The sequence below is a fragment of the Macrotis lagotis genome, chromosome 1 (assembly GCF_037893015.1).
Source record: "Macrotis lagotis isolate mMagLag1 chromosome 1, bilby.v1.9.chrom.fasta, whole genome shotgun sequence".
NCBI classification, from domain to species: Eukaryota; Metazoa; Chordata; class Mammalia; order Peramelemorphia; family Peramelidae; genus Macrotis; species Macrotis lagotis.
The window spans coordinates 374,698,109-374,712,539 of NC_133658.1; the positions used below are offsets into that span (position 1 = coordinate 374,698,109).

Sequence of the window (14,431 nt, forward strand, 5' to 3'; positions counted from 1 at the left end):
ATCATGACTTGAACATCATATTGACTAAAGTGAGGGGCCTTTGGGCAAAGAAGCCATTTTCATTATCTCATGTGAGCCTAGAGGCCTGATAGAGTTAAATCAGGATGATTGATGATTAGTGGGAGACCTTGATCTTTTAGAGTCAGATCTTTTCCATATCAATGAGGCTTTTTTGGAGTATGGTATGTTTCTCAATGGTCTAATTGTCAGGATGCTTAATTTTATCGCAACAAATTTTCAACAGTATGATAACCTGTCTCATGATGACCTAATTTTATGACAACTAAACTTTAGACAGTATGGTAAGGCTAGGACAGAGCAGGAAATAGAGGAGGAAGAGAAAAATGACTCAGATTGGGAGAACATAGGCATCCAGGATTGTAAATAATTAAGGATAAGACTCAGTTTTATTTTTTGTCATTTCTTATTGTAGTAAGGGTAGATCAAGTGCCAATAATAAACTGAGTATGGAATTCATAAGAATGATTATAGTTGAAGCTACAACTTTAACATTCCCAAGATCTTAATTATTGAAATCTGCCTCTCCCTAATCATTACATGACTCAACAAAAACAATAAATTGGATTAATTTTTTTCTGATAAAATTTAATCATGTGTTTATGAGAACTCAGGGATTTGTACTGGAATCCTTGATTTCATGACTTGGTATCTCCCAAGACAAGTGATGTTTACAGATACCTTTTCTACCATCCCTTCCCTTTTTTGTAAAAATGTTCTCTCAGAGATAAATATATACCAGACCACTCATGCATTCTTTTTTTCGCTTGTTTGTTTTGCTTTTCAATTAAGAATTTCATAAAGTTTGTGGTTTGTTTGTAGAGGTTCCTGCAGAAAGAGGAATTCAAAGGTAGATAACTTTCTGTATTTTATTACCTCCTCCAAAGAAATTAAGTTTCTCTAGGTTATCTCTATGGAAATTGAACCCATTTGGAAATTCTTCCTCTTTTTGGGTAGCCTGCTTTCTATCTCATACCTACCCCCCACCTACCACAATGAATCTCCTTTACTTCAAATTTGCTATAAGTCCAGGTAATGCAGAAAAGAAAGAAAAAAATGAAAAGTGAAAGGGAAGATAGGAAGGAAGGAAAGAAAGAAACAGAAAGAGAAGGAAATGAAGAAAAAAGGAGGAGGAGGAAGAGGAGGAGGGAAGGAAAGAAGAAGGAAGAATGGGGAAAAAAGAGCTACTAAACACTTATTAGATGCCAAATTCTGTGTTAAGTTCTTAGGGATACAAATACAATAATAAAGACAGTGTCTACCTTCTAGAAGTTTATTTACCAAAAGGAGAAGTCACATTGATAGAGAGATGGGATTAGGAACAGTAGTTTTGATATGGGATATCATTGAACAATTTATTCACTCATCCTTTCCATAAGAACAGTAGAATTGGTTTGATTACTATTTCCTGAAACAAATTTGGAAAGCAGAGGGAAATAGAAAGCAAAATTCATATGCTGACAAGGACTGAAAACATTCTGAGGGCAATGTGATGGAAAAGACATCTTTGGTATCTAATAGAGATTTTCTAATATTTACAAAGAAAGTATGAAATGATGGAACTCTTAACCTTCAAAGTGACAGAGAGTTTACTCAAATGAGATATTACTCAGCACAGATATTTACAATTTTCTTTTCCAACAAATTATTTCATCAAGTAGCAATTTTACCATCTAATAACTTCAACTATTAATAAATCCAATGACATCTAATATCCTTCTACCAGTTAAAATATTTCTCTACCATTCAATAATCTTTCATCATCAAATAATATACTTCCATCTAGTAGTTTCCTTTTATGTAAGAGGTTTCTGTACCAATTTATCCATTTAATAACCATCTACATTTGTTATTTCTTCATCAAATTATAGTATGGCAAATAGTATAATTGAGGACTACAGATTAGCAATGGGTTATAATTCTCTATAGTTTTGAAGGGAATTATGAAAATACCACTTAGCTCACTCTTGGTAATATCCTTAAAATAAAACAATTAAAAATTTTGTAAGCATAACTTTTTATAACGGACAAGTACAGAAGGAGATTGGACATTCAATAGCTATTTAAGTAAGTTAAATTATCATGTTCTTGTTGTGGGTATTTTACATAGGAAGGAAGTAATTTATGCTGCTAATTGGTAGCACCCTTCAGGAAATTAATTTCTTAATCCTCAATGGTCACATATCATTTATCTTCTCTAAATAGTGCAACAGAAACAGTCTACTTAATTTTATTAACCATAATGACTGATTTAATATTTACTTCACTATTTTGATGGATCTTTGATCTCATCAACTGGATCTGGCATAGAATAGAATTCATCTCTTCCTGTAAGACCTGTTTGATTCTTGTACATTTTTAAAATTATAATTTAGTGATTGTTAATATAATATTATTTATTTTCCATTACTTTTTATGACAAGTACATCTCTTTCTATCTGAATTTCCTTGATATATATATTGACACCAATATCATTAATAAGTAATGTGAAAATATTGAATGAAATATTAGTCAAGATTATTCACTATTAATAGACTACATTTATACTTAGACTTTAATTTAACATTAAGAAAAGTATAAGGATAATAAACTAGATCAATAACAAAACAATAAAAAACCTCTGGACCATAAAAATACCTATAGAAAACATCTTTGACAAAATATAGAATTAATTTATGTTGTAAATATTAAAGAATAAGAATGAATAAACCTTTATTACAAATAGTATGTTTCTAAGTCAAGAGCTAGCATTTATTTGTAAAGAAGAAATGATAGAAGTATTTTCAATAAATTCAAGGTAAATCAAAGGTGTTTATTGTCCTGGTTACTCTTTAATGTACTTATAGAAATGCTAATTATAGGAAAGAGAAATTTGGGAAGTAGAGGGAAAAAGAAACAGTAAAATTACCTCAATGTTGAAGTGATATGATAATTTTCTTAGAGAATTCAAGAGATGCAACAAAAAATTAACTGGAACAATTGATAATTTCAGTAGAATAGCTGGATATAAATCAATTACGCAGTCATTTTTGTACATTGATAACAAACAGCACGAGGAGATAGAAAACAAAATTCTTTTAGAAAAAAAACCATAAAATATCTGGGAGTCAAGATGCATTTAGGACATTATCATGATGATAATCATCATCACAGCATTTATATTGTGCTTGAAATGCATAAAAATTTACAAAATGTTTTATATATATTATTTCATTTTATTCTCACCACAACTCTGGGAGATAACAAGCTATTCTTACCTACCAGAAGCTATGGTAAAAAGATTAAGTGACTTGACTAGAGTCAAACTGATTAAAAGGGGCCTAACATAGATTCAAATTCATGTTTCATGTCTGATTTCAAATCAAACATTCTATTTACTGTACTAGTTCCTTTGTATCAATATAATCTCAAAACACCATATAAGCAAATAAAGGAAGTGGCACAATAATACACTATTAATGGAATTGTGGATCGGTCCAGTCTTTGTAGAAAAACATTTTGGAATTTTGTCAGAAAAATAGTGACTAAAACTTCTATGTCTTTTAATTTGCAGATTAGCTATGATAGGCAGATGTGAAATACTCTAGTATAGTCAAAGATATAAATATAGTTCCATGCACACCAAGATATTCATAGTAGTACATTTCATTGTAGTAAAGAGCTATAAATAATATAAATAAACATCAACTGGAGAATGACTAAACAAACTATAGCACATAAATGTGATAAAGTGTAATGGAACTATAAGAAATATTAATATGAAAACTTCAGATTAGCATGGGAAGAACTGATGGAGAGTAAAGTAAGTGGAGTTAGAAAATCAATATGCACAGTAATGAGGACAATGAAAATGGGAAGAGTAATAAAACAAAATAAAATCCATGTAATTATGATAACCAAGCTTAATCCCAAAGAAGGGATGAGAAAATGTTGCCTCCAGAGACAGAGGGATAATTGACAAGGAATATTGCATATATATTAATAGAGATAGTTAAAATGTTTGGGGAATTGTCTCTAAAATAAGTTTCTTTTAATTTTTGTTCTAATCCATAGCTTTCTGGGTAAGAAAGGAGGAAAGGCTATATTCAGAAATAAATGTATTATAAAAACAAAAAGCACCAATAAAAAGGTATAAAGGAAGACAAATAATAGGAAAGAAATCCATTTTTAATGTATGGATTGCATTAATCTAATAAAAAAAGTCAATGTTACTACCTACATTGATTTTCAGCTTTGGTGCCATACCAATCAAACTACTGAGAGATTTCTATATAGAATTCTAATTCTATATAGAATTTTGAGGAGTATAAAAGGATAATAATTTAGAGAAAAATAATGAATAAAGTAAGAATGCAGGGATCTTAATATTATCATATAAAGGAAGTAATTATCAAAAATTACTTGGTAGTGGTATCAAAAAACTAAAAAAGTGGATCAGAAGGACAAACTAGGTAAGCAAAACCTACAACAATAAACTATGGTAACTTAGTATTATATAATTCTGAAGACCCCAATTGTGTTAAGAATTATCACTTTAAAAAAAACTTTTGAAAACCCAAGAAAGCAATTTGGCGGAAAAAGGGAACTTTGGATCAACAGTTGTTTTATTTATGCCTTTGAATTCCTAGTGCCTGTCTCCTTGGAGGCTCTTAATAAATGATTAATTTGATTGATTTATTGATGTCACATCACAGGATGTAAAAACAAAAAAAGTCATATCACAAATTAGAAGTAAATATGTTACACAGCTATGGTTGGTGGGGGAGGAGGAATTCTTAATTAGATAAAGAGACAATCATAGAAAGTCAAATGAGCAATTTTTATTACACAAAATTAGAAAAAAATTAAACATGAACAGAATTAATTCAGCTAGTCATATAAGAGAATAAAATGGGGAAAAATCTTTAAGGAAAACATCTAATAGAGATCTCACGTCCAAGGTATGTAGAAAAATAATACAAATAGATAAGAACAAGAGCCATGATAGAATAAGAAAACAAATTGATATGTGGTCAAATATAAATTGGAGCAACTAGGTGGTACAGTGTATATCTTGTTCAAATTTGAGTTCAAATGTGATCACAAATACTTATTAGCTGTGTTACCCTGGGTAAGTCACTTAAACTAGTTAACCTTAATTTCCTCATCTACAGAATGAGCTAGAGAGAGAAGTGGTAAACCCTTCCTGTTTTAAGACAACCCATAAGGGGTCATGAAGGGTGAGACATGACTAAAATAACTAAATTCACCTAAATAGATTATTTATAGATGTATAGACTAGCGACAAATATATTGAGGGAATGTTCAAAATTACTACTAATAAGTGAAATGCAAATTAAAATAATTCTGAGTTTTTACCTCAAACCCATCATGATGATTGGCAAAGGTAACCAAAAAAAAGAATAATAAATATAAGAGACACTGTGATTAGATAACACACACACTGATTCAATCAGAAAAACAGTGGTTTGTTTGAACCATTCTGGAAGACAATTTAGTTTAATATTTAAGAAGTCACCAAGTTGTATCAACCCAGTAACCCAGCAGTGCTTCAATTAGACAGAGATAGCAAGGAATTTAAAGGAAAAAGGGAAAATCATATATATATATATATATATATATATATATATATATATATTAAAAAGTTTAAATAAAAGCAAAAATAATATATTTTATGGATGCTTTTGTGTTTACATCTCATTCATTTTAATTCCCCTTCCAAGTTGAAATCTCCCTTGTGAAAAGAGAAAAAAATAAGCAAAAAAATCCGATTTAATATTTGCATATGACAATATATTATTATCTTAGTAGTCTCTTAATTCTTTGCTTTGGAGAAGTTATGTTTTCTTTGCTATTCTCTAGGATATCCATTTGTTTTTTAAGTACTCAGTTTTATTTCTTCCCAGTGAGCATTTAATTTACATTGTAGTCTTATGAATATTATATTCTTGGTTCTTCTTATTCCTTTCTCTTTCATTTCATATAAATCTTGCCATTTGTCCTGAATTTTTTAATGTTATTTCTTATTTCTCAAAAATGTTCTGATTTTTTTCATATAGGTTTTCAGATATTCTTCAACTAATAGGTACTTTTTTTTGTTCTGTATGTTGTTATGAATAATGAGGTATTTGGAAGTTGTTTTCTGCCTTTGACTTCTTTGGGATATATATACTCAGCAGAAAAACCAAAAGGTCAAAAGTAAGGGTAATTTTATTACTTTAATTGGATAATTTCACATTGAAATTCACAATGATTGAATCATTCAATCGATCATTGTTATTAATCACTGTTAGACCTGTTTTCCCAAAACTACTGCATGCTCCTATCTTTTATTATCTTTGCCAACTTGTCTAATGTTATATAAAACACTAGAATTGTTTTAATTTGCATCTTCTTTTACTATAAGGATTTTGGAGCATTTTTATCATGTGGATATTTATGATTTCAGTTCTTTTTTGGAAAACTATATTCTTTTACCTCCTATCTATAAAGGAATAGTAATTGATGTAAAATTCCTTGAATGTTTTGGATTTCAAATTTTTTTCAGTGATATGTGATACAAATTTTTTTTTCTATTTTTATGAAATTGTTTTTTCAGTGATTTTGTTTGTGCAAAAGCTTTTTAGCTCTATTAAGGCAAAACTATGCATAAGTCTCTATTTATAGGGAAATGGTAGGAGGAAAGAAAAAGAGAATTTGATTTTGCTGATTTGAGAAAAGAGGAACAGTCATAACCAGGGTGAAACAAATGGAACTTTGTCTCAGGGTGCCAAATTAAGAGTACTGAAAGTACTTTCAGTCCTTTAAGAGCAGAGAAAAAAACAAAACTTAGTACCTCATGAGTAAGCAGAATTAGAGAAGGCAGGAAACTATCAACTGACCCATTTTCTTCATACATTCCCTGTGGAATCCTTTCAGATCAGAGAGTGGGGATCCTGTCTCACTCCTTGACAGTGTCATTTCTACAGTATTCTAGCTTCAAAAGTTGATTTGAAAGCATGTTTTGCATCCCTTTCCTTTAATGTAATTCATACTTCCCCAGGTGTAAAATATTGCTAGTTTTAGTTCTGGTGGAGAGTTGGTTTTCTGGTCAGAGAAAAAAAAAACTGAAAACAAGTTAGGCAGATTAAAAAAATTACCAAAAAGCAAAGAGCAGAACTATAAATGTGCTACATCAGAAAATTAATAGTAAACAATTACTGCTTTTCTCTCTTTATTTCCTCATTCCTATAGACAGGAGAAGAAATTGACCAAGGGGCAGACATTAGGTTTCTACCTTCCACTGTCCATTGAGAGAGTTTGTGGCATGGTAGCCTCACAATCTGTAAGAAATAGGCTCAGATCTCACCTCTGACACATACTTTGTGAACATGAACAAATCACATGATCTCCTTATAGCTCTAGGCAACTCTTTATGACTATTAAGGTCCAGAGAAGGTGCCTATCTGTCCTGGTAGTAAGAGGTTTCTTATAGGAATTTCCTATAACAATGTAATTAAAAATGAAGTCCTCATCCATTATACAACATTTCAGCTTGGTTGTTCTGTTTTTGGGTTTGATTTTTGAATTTGATTAGCTTAAAGGTCTATTCTTAGGGCTTTAAATTGCATCTCCCTTATAAAGCAGGAGTTCTTATCCTTTTTTAATGTCCATTAGATTGAAGTTTCTTGAGGGCAGGGATTACATTTGCCTATTTTTTGGATCCCCAGGACTTCTCAAAGTGTTTGACACATAGAAGTCATTTAGTAAATGTTTATTGATTAATGAGGTCTTTGGCAATCTGACCTCTTCTCAGACGCATATTTTTAAGTAATTAAAAGAAGTATTAAATATTAGCTTAAGATGAGTGAAAATTAAGATGCAAATTTTTTTCCATACAAGTTTATAGGTCCCCTATAATCTATCTATGAAACCCTTGAGTATCCATGAACCTTAGGCAAAATATCCCTATTATAGGCAATAGATCAGCCCATTGGCATTTTGTTGGGAAGGCAAAAAAAAACACCTTATTAAGACCAAGTATCTGGGGCTGCCAGCCCACTAAATAAGTTGGTTTGGAGGCATCCTTGACAACTTCTGAAAGATGACCTTCATTCTATCTTCCAGATGTTTTAGCTGACTTGGTCTATAGAGAAGATGAGCAATTATTCTTAGTTGAGTCCCCACTTTTCAATGAACTGCAAAAGGAGTTTTCATAGAAAATGGGTTTTGTGTGTTAGGGGATGGGGAGGCAGGTGCTTTCTTGCCCTGTCACCAGAAGCTGATCGTTATGGCCTTTTAAAAGAAGCATATGAAATAGCTGCATGTATTTTGATGTCTTCCAGTAGATCAGAGGGTATGTCTAGCCTCAGATGTTGCATTGCTTATTTAAGCTGAAAATCTAGTCAGAGATGAGGTGACATGAAAAGATTTGTCACACAATAAATTGGTGACAGAGCTAAGGACAAGATAAGGTTCTTAATTCTTCATTCATGCTATTGAACCATTCAGTTAAATTCAATATAATCCACCAAACATTTATTAAGGGTTTACTAGGCACTGTGCTGGATAATAGGGATATAAAGACAAAAGTAAAAGAGACCCTTCCCACAGGGAGTTTCTATTTTTCTATTCTATTCTATTCTATTCTATTCTATTCTATTCTATTCTATTCTATTCTATTCTATTCTATTCTATTCTATTCTTCTTCTGGTCTATTTATTCTATTCTTCCATGATAATTTTACTCTATTTCATTCTATATTTACAACATATATGAAGAAAATAAATAAATAAATATATATATATATATATATATATATATATATATATATATATATATACAGAACAAATGATGGAAGGGACAAATCTAATTTGAAGGAAAGCATTTTGCTTCTGAATAAGTCCAAGGACTAGAATAATAATAATTAAGTGATCAGATAATGATGACTAGAATCAGAATATTTTCCAAAAAAGATGGGCTATATACTTATTATACTATGGGGATTCTAACTACTTCTGCTTTATCCTCCCATTGGTCTAATGTCAGCATGCAGATGACTAATCCTAGTATGTCTTCAATTTAAATCTTAGATGACATACAGATAATCAGTTCTCTTACTTCCATCTCTTTTCCTTACCTGGAGTCATTCTGTTGGAGGAATATATAGTGGATAGTGCATGTTTTGGTCGTAGGGACATATTTTCCAGAAGTTCCAGATATTCCATGTTCTAGATTTCTAAGTTCTAGATTTAATTTGAAGGGAAACGGTTTGCTTCTGAATAAGTCTAAGGCCTAGAATAATAATTAAGTGATCAGATAATGATGACTAAGACCATAATAGTTTTCTAAAAAAGATTGGCTTATTATACTATGAGGATTCTAACTACTACTACTTCATCCTCCCATTGGTCTAATGCAAGCTTGTAGATGACTAATATTAGGATGTTTTCTGTTAAATTCTAGATGACATTATGGATAGGCAATCCTCTTCCTTCCATCTTTTTTCTCTATCTGGAGCCATTCTGTTGGAGAAATATATAGAGGACAGAGCTGACCTATTGATAAAAGAACATAATTCCAGAAAAGAGTTCTAGATTTTCCAAGGCCAGATTGGAAGATGCATACTGTCGTCCTTTAAACTTAACCACATCTTTAATTAATATAGGGTGAATAGGGCTTTGTTCCAGGGTGCCAGATTTGCAGGGTAGTATCGTGAGTCTTTAGGTGTATAGGAACATAGAGTTAGCAATTAATATAGGAAACTATTACATGATCATCTCCCCCACAATTCCCTACTTTCTCCTATAGAACTGATTCCTGAAAGTGATTTTTTTAGGAGTCTTCCTCACCTCAATAAAGTCAATTTTCCCTTTTCCATTGATGGTATGCTCCATACCCCGTACCTTAGGAGTGGCTTGTGATATAGCCCCCCGATGCAATAATCCACAGTTATGGCTCCAATTTCAATTTAAGAAATTATAGCCCAAACCTGGCCACACTTTCCTTTATAAGACATGGAAACTCCTCTTCTCTCCCATTTTCTCGAATACTTTCTCCCCATGCCCTATAGAAGAAGTCCCCACACTATTCTGCTTGGAGAATGCCTCACTGTGGGTGATTAATCCACCCCATGGTGAAGGCAGAGTTCAAAGCAATCTTGTTAACTTTCAGAGAAATGTCTAGTGAAGCAAATAATGGAGTTTTATCATGAAAGTCAATTTAAACCTCTCAGCAATGTGAAATCAATCTTATTATTTATGGATTATGAACATACATTTTCATTAATGTGTAACAGAAAGAATTAAAAAGCTTCTTTCTGCTGTTGTGTATCTTTTAAAATTCCTTGCAGAATGTAACCTCTGGAGGCATCCTCAGGGAAGTAGGAAAGTCAGTTTGGTAGAATGATGAACATCTCTATTTGGGATACTTCCAGGATCCTTGGCCTCTAGAGAAATAAGTTGTCCTATGAGCCTAAATGTATTAAGTACAAGGAAATCTGCTTAGGGAAAAAAATACAAATCATAGGTGTGCTGAAGTGGAAAGAATTTTGGTAAAAGGGATTGGCTTCTAGTTTTGGTACAGCCAATAGTTTGATGTTGCAAAATGAATTAGTTAATGCATGCTGTCCCTTCTAGCTCTGACATTCTATAACCTACCCTCTTAATAAATGTCTCTCTATAAGCATATATATATATATATATATATATATATATATGAATGAAAATGCCCAAACACAAATATGAATACACATACATATATACATATACAGATAGATAGATAGATAGAGATAGATAGATAGATAGATAGATAGATAGATAGATAGATAGAACTAGATTTGAAACTAAGATGACCTGGGTTCAAGTCTCATTTCTGACATGGTCTAAAAGTATAACCCAAGGCAAGGGACCAAACCTCTCAGTGCTCTAAGACTGTCATTTGCAGATAAAGTATAGACTGGCATCTGTAAAAGGAAATTCTTCACCTAGATTTCCCTTTCCCAATGGATCTCAGATCTAGTGCCCAACTGTAATGATCCTGAGTGATCCTAGATCACCCAAAGTGGTTTTTATTTTGCAAAAATATGTAATGTCATATATTACAATAATAAAATTAACAGTTCATGGAATTGGCCCATCAGTAGAGTTGTCTTGGACAGACAAAGAAAATCGGTGATGAGATCAGTCAGAAGAGAAGAAGAAGGACTCAGACATGTAATAATCACCTATCTGTGTGGCCTTGGGCAAGTCACTTAACCCCATTGCCATGCAAAAACAAAAACAAAAAAAGAAGAGTAGAAGAGAAGGCTGTCAACTTCATGAAATTATGTGGTAATTTTTGTGCCATCCTGAAAGAAGGATGTTCAATCGGGGGAGACAAAAATATCATGAAGCCCCAGTATTTAGCATGGTGATTTGTACATTATAAGTACCTATTAAAAGTTTATTAATTGGGGGTGGCTAGATGGTACAGTGGATAGAGCAACGGCCCTGGAGTCAGAAGGACCTGAGTTCAAATCCAGCCTCAGACACTTAATAATTACCTAGCTGTGTGGCCTTGGGCAAGCCACTTAACCCTATTTATCTTGAAAAAAACCTAAAAAAAAGTTTATTAATTAAGTCTCTGAGATTCTTTCTCATATTAAAAGAGTTGGTGTTTTGTTTAGTAAATTATTTTATTTTTAATTATGTATTAAATTATTTGTCATACATTGTAATATTATTTATATACATGTCTATATCTATATCTATATCAATATCTATATAATATTTTTGCTGCTGCTACTGCTGCTGGCAATCCAACTGGCCAGATACAGGACTAATACTGTATCTGAATCTGAGAAATAAATATATGTATCCCTGAACATATGGATATAAAAAGAATATAACAGGTTGCTTTATTAAGAAAGGCCAGTCCCAGTTGCACCACAGACTGCCTTCCACCAGCTTCCATTTCCCCGAAAATATTGGAAGACATAATGATTAAGAAGGTATGTGCAAAATCCTAGGTACAAGCTAGACTACAGACAAAGTAGGAGAACGACATTCTAGAGAACTCATTAGCCACATACCACCTTCCTTCTTTTCCCTTCCTGCTATCATACATACGTGAATGTATAATACACATGCTCAAACACAAACATAATATACACACATGTATGCATACATCTCATTCCCAAACAGCCAGTCAGGCAACTTTGGTGACTCCATCTTCCTTTGCATTATTTCAGTGTACTCTCCTATAGAATGGCCTTCTAGGGCTCTTTTCCAAATCTACAATTTCTTTATTCAAGTTCAGATATCAGATCAGCAAGCAGCAATCCTAATGTGCACAGTTGGTCTTCTACAAGAGGTGAGCTTAACAAACTAATTTCAGCAGCCAAAGATGGATTGAATATATAGCGTGGCCTTTTTACTGTGATGTCCAACAAAGGCAATTTGGTCTCCTATTAATATGTTTCAATTAAGAAAGAGTGGGGGCAGGAACAAATCACTGTAGAGTGTCAGGGAGACTGAACAACTGCTCTCATTTCACAGCTCACTGACTCTGAAGAGGTTGGTTCATTAAGTGAAGTTTCTGTGTGGTCTCTGCTGAGCCATCTTAGGAATCTGGAGCAAAAGCACCAAGGTCTCCAGGATTTCAAGTGAGAGTGGTTAGAAAGGAAACTAGAAAGGGACTGCTTTTGACCAACCTACTGAGAAAGTCAGCAAGTATTTATTAAGCTATTCCTGTGTGCTAAGCACTAGATACAAATACACCCCCAAACCAGACATTTCCTGCCATTAATGAGCCTGAAATTCTAAGAAGGGAAGACAATATGAAATAGGGAAATGAAAAGGAGAAAGGTGGAATCCAGGGAATAAAGCATGGCTGATTTGGACCCTTCATCAAAATGGAACTTCTAAGAGAAATTCACCAGTGAGAGGAGGGAGCCACAGGGAAGAAGGGAGAAGGCAAATTGATGCTTGGTGGCAAAATCCAAAAAGTGAAGTCTGAAACCATCTTATAGTCATGAAATAATTAGGATTTTCTAACAGTCCTCAAATATTACTGTTATGTCCTCCTTCTCTTATCCAGATTAAACTTCAGCTCTTTAATATGCCTGATCATGTTGGCTGATTCCAGAATTTCCTTCAGTGTCTTTCCTATAATATGGTGGTCTAAAGTGAAATAGTATTTTTTTAAAATATTGTTACTGAATTGAAGTAAACTTAGTACTTCAGATGTATTGTAACTAGGACCTGGAAGCTGGCTTTCACCTACCTAGCTTGCCCAGGATCCATCTCTCCATATCCCCATTTCAGATTCTGATGGATTATCTTAACTGAAGATCTTATACAACTTTTGTCTTAATTTTCCTCTAAATCCCTCCATTGGTGCTCCACCCAACCTCCTGGCAACTTTTCTCTTGGTTTCTTCTTACTTCTAATGGAAGCCAAAGGAAACCATCTATTAGATATTTAGTTCTATCACATAGTGCACACATCTTTTTTTCCCCTGACTCTATAATCTTCTGATGACTTCCACTATATTTCTTCTCCTCATCTGTAATGTACTACACCCTTCTCAGACCCATAATGTTTTTTGTTGCCTTTTGAATAGATTAAAAAAGAAACTTCAGAGATTTTGGTACTTCATGACTCATAGCCATACAGAGCTGCCAGAAGAATATTGACATCTATTTATTAATTCATTTTAAAATGAGCTTTTTATTGACATCTTCTGTTTCTCAAATCATCATAGTTATTCCAGGTATCCCTTTCCTCTCCCTCCTCCCAGAGAGCTCTCATAGAACAAATAACTTCTTTTTTTAAAGAAAGGATAAAGAATTAGTGCAACTGTTAAATACATAGAAAAAGCTGGGAAAATGTGTATTATATAACACCTGTGAACCTCTTACATTCACAAAAGGGTGGTTCGTGGTGTTCTCCCATATTTCTTTATTTGTGTCCTGTTTGTTTTTTAAAATTTTGTTACATTTACTTTCAAATCCTTAGTATGTCATTTTTCTTTCCATTCGCATTGTTATTGTTACTATATTTGGTATTTTCTTGACTTTGCTTACTTCACTCTGAATCAATTCATGTAGAACTTTCCAGGTAACTCTGTATTCATTACACACATCATTTCTTAATGTACAGTAATATTCCATTTCATTCATGTACCACAGTTTGTTTAACCATTTCCCCAGAATATTATTTGAAAGGTTAGTTTTTATTTTAGGAAGATGCATCTTTTCTCTTTCTATTTAATTCTGTGCTGAACTGCTTATTGATTTACAGTTACCAATGCAGAATCTTTCTACTTTTTGACCTCCCTACAAAACAACCTTGCCAACCTGGAGAAATATCTGCCCTGGGGACCTATTACCCTTGGTAACTGCTTTTTTCACATCACTATTTCAGGGAAACTTCAACCATGTTTCACTTCACT

The 14,431-nt window shown here is 32.8% G+C and overlaps 1 protein-coding gene across 1 annotated transcript in view; it reads left to right on the forward strand.

The window, feature by feature from the left end:
• Nucleotides 1-14,431, forward strand: part of KCNMB1 (potassium calcium-activated channel subfamily M regulatory beta subunit 1) — a 41,616-nt gene that overhangs the window by 510 nt on the left and 26,675 nt on the right. The gene's annotated exons all lie outside the window — the stretch shown is intronic.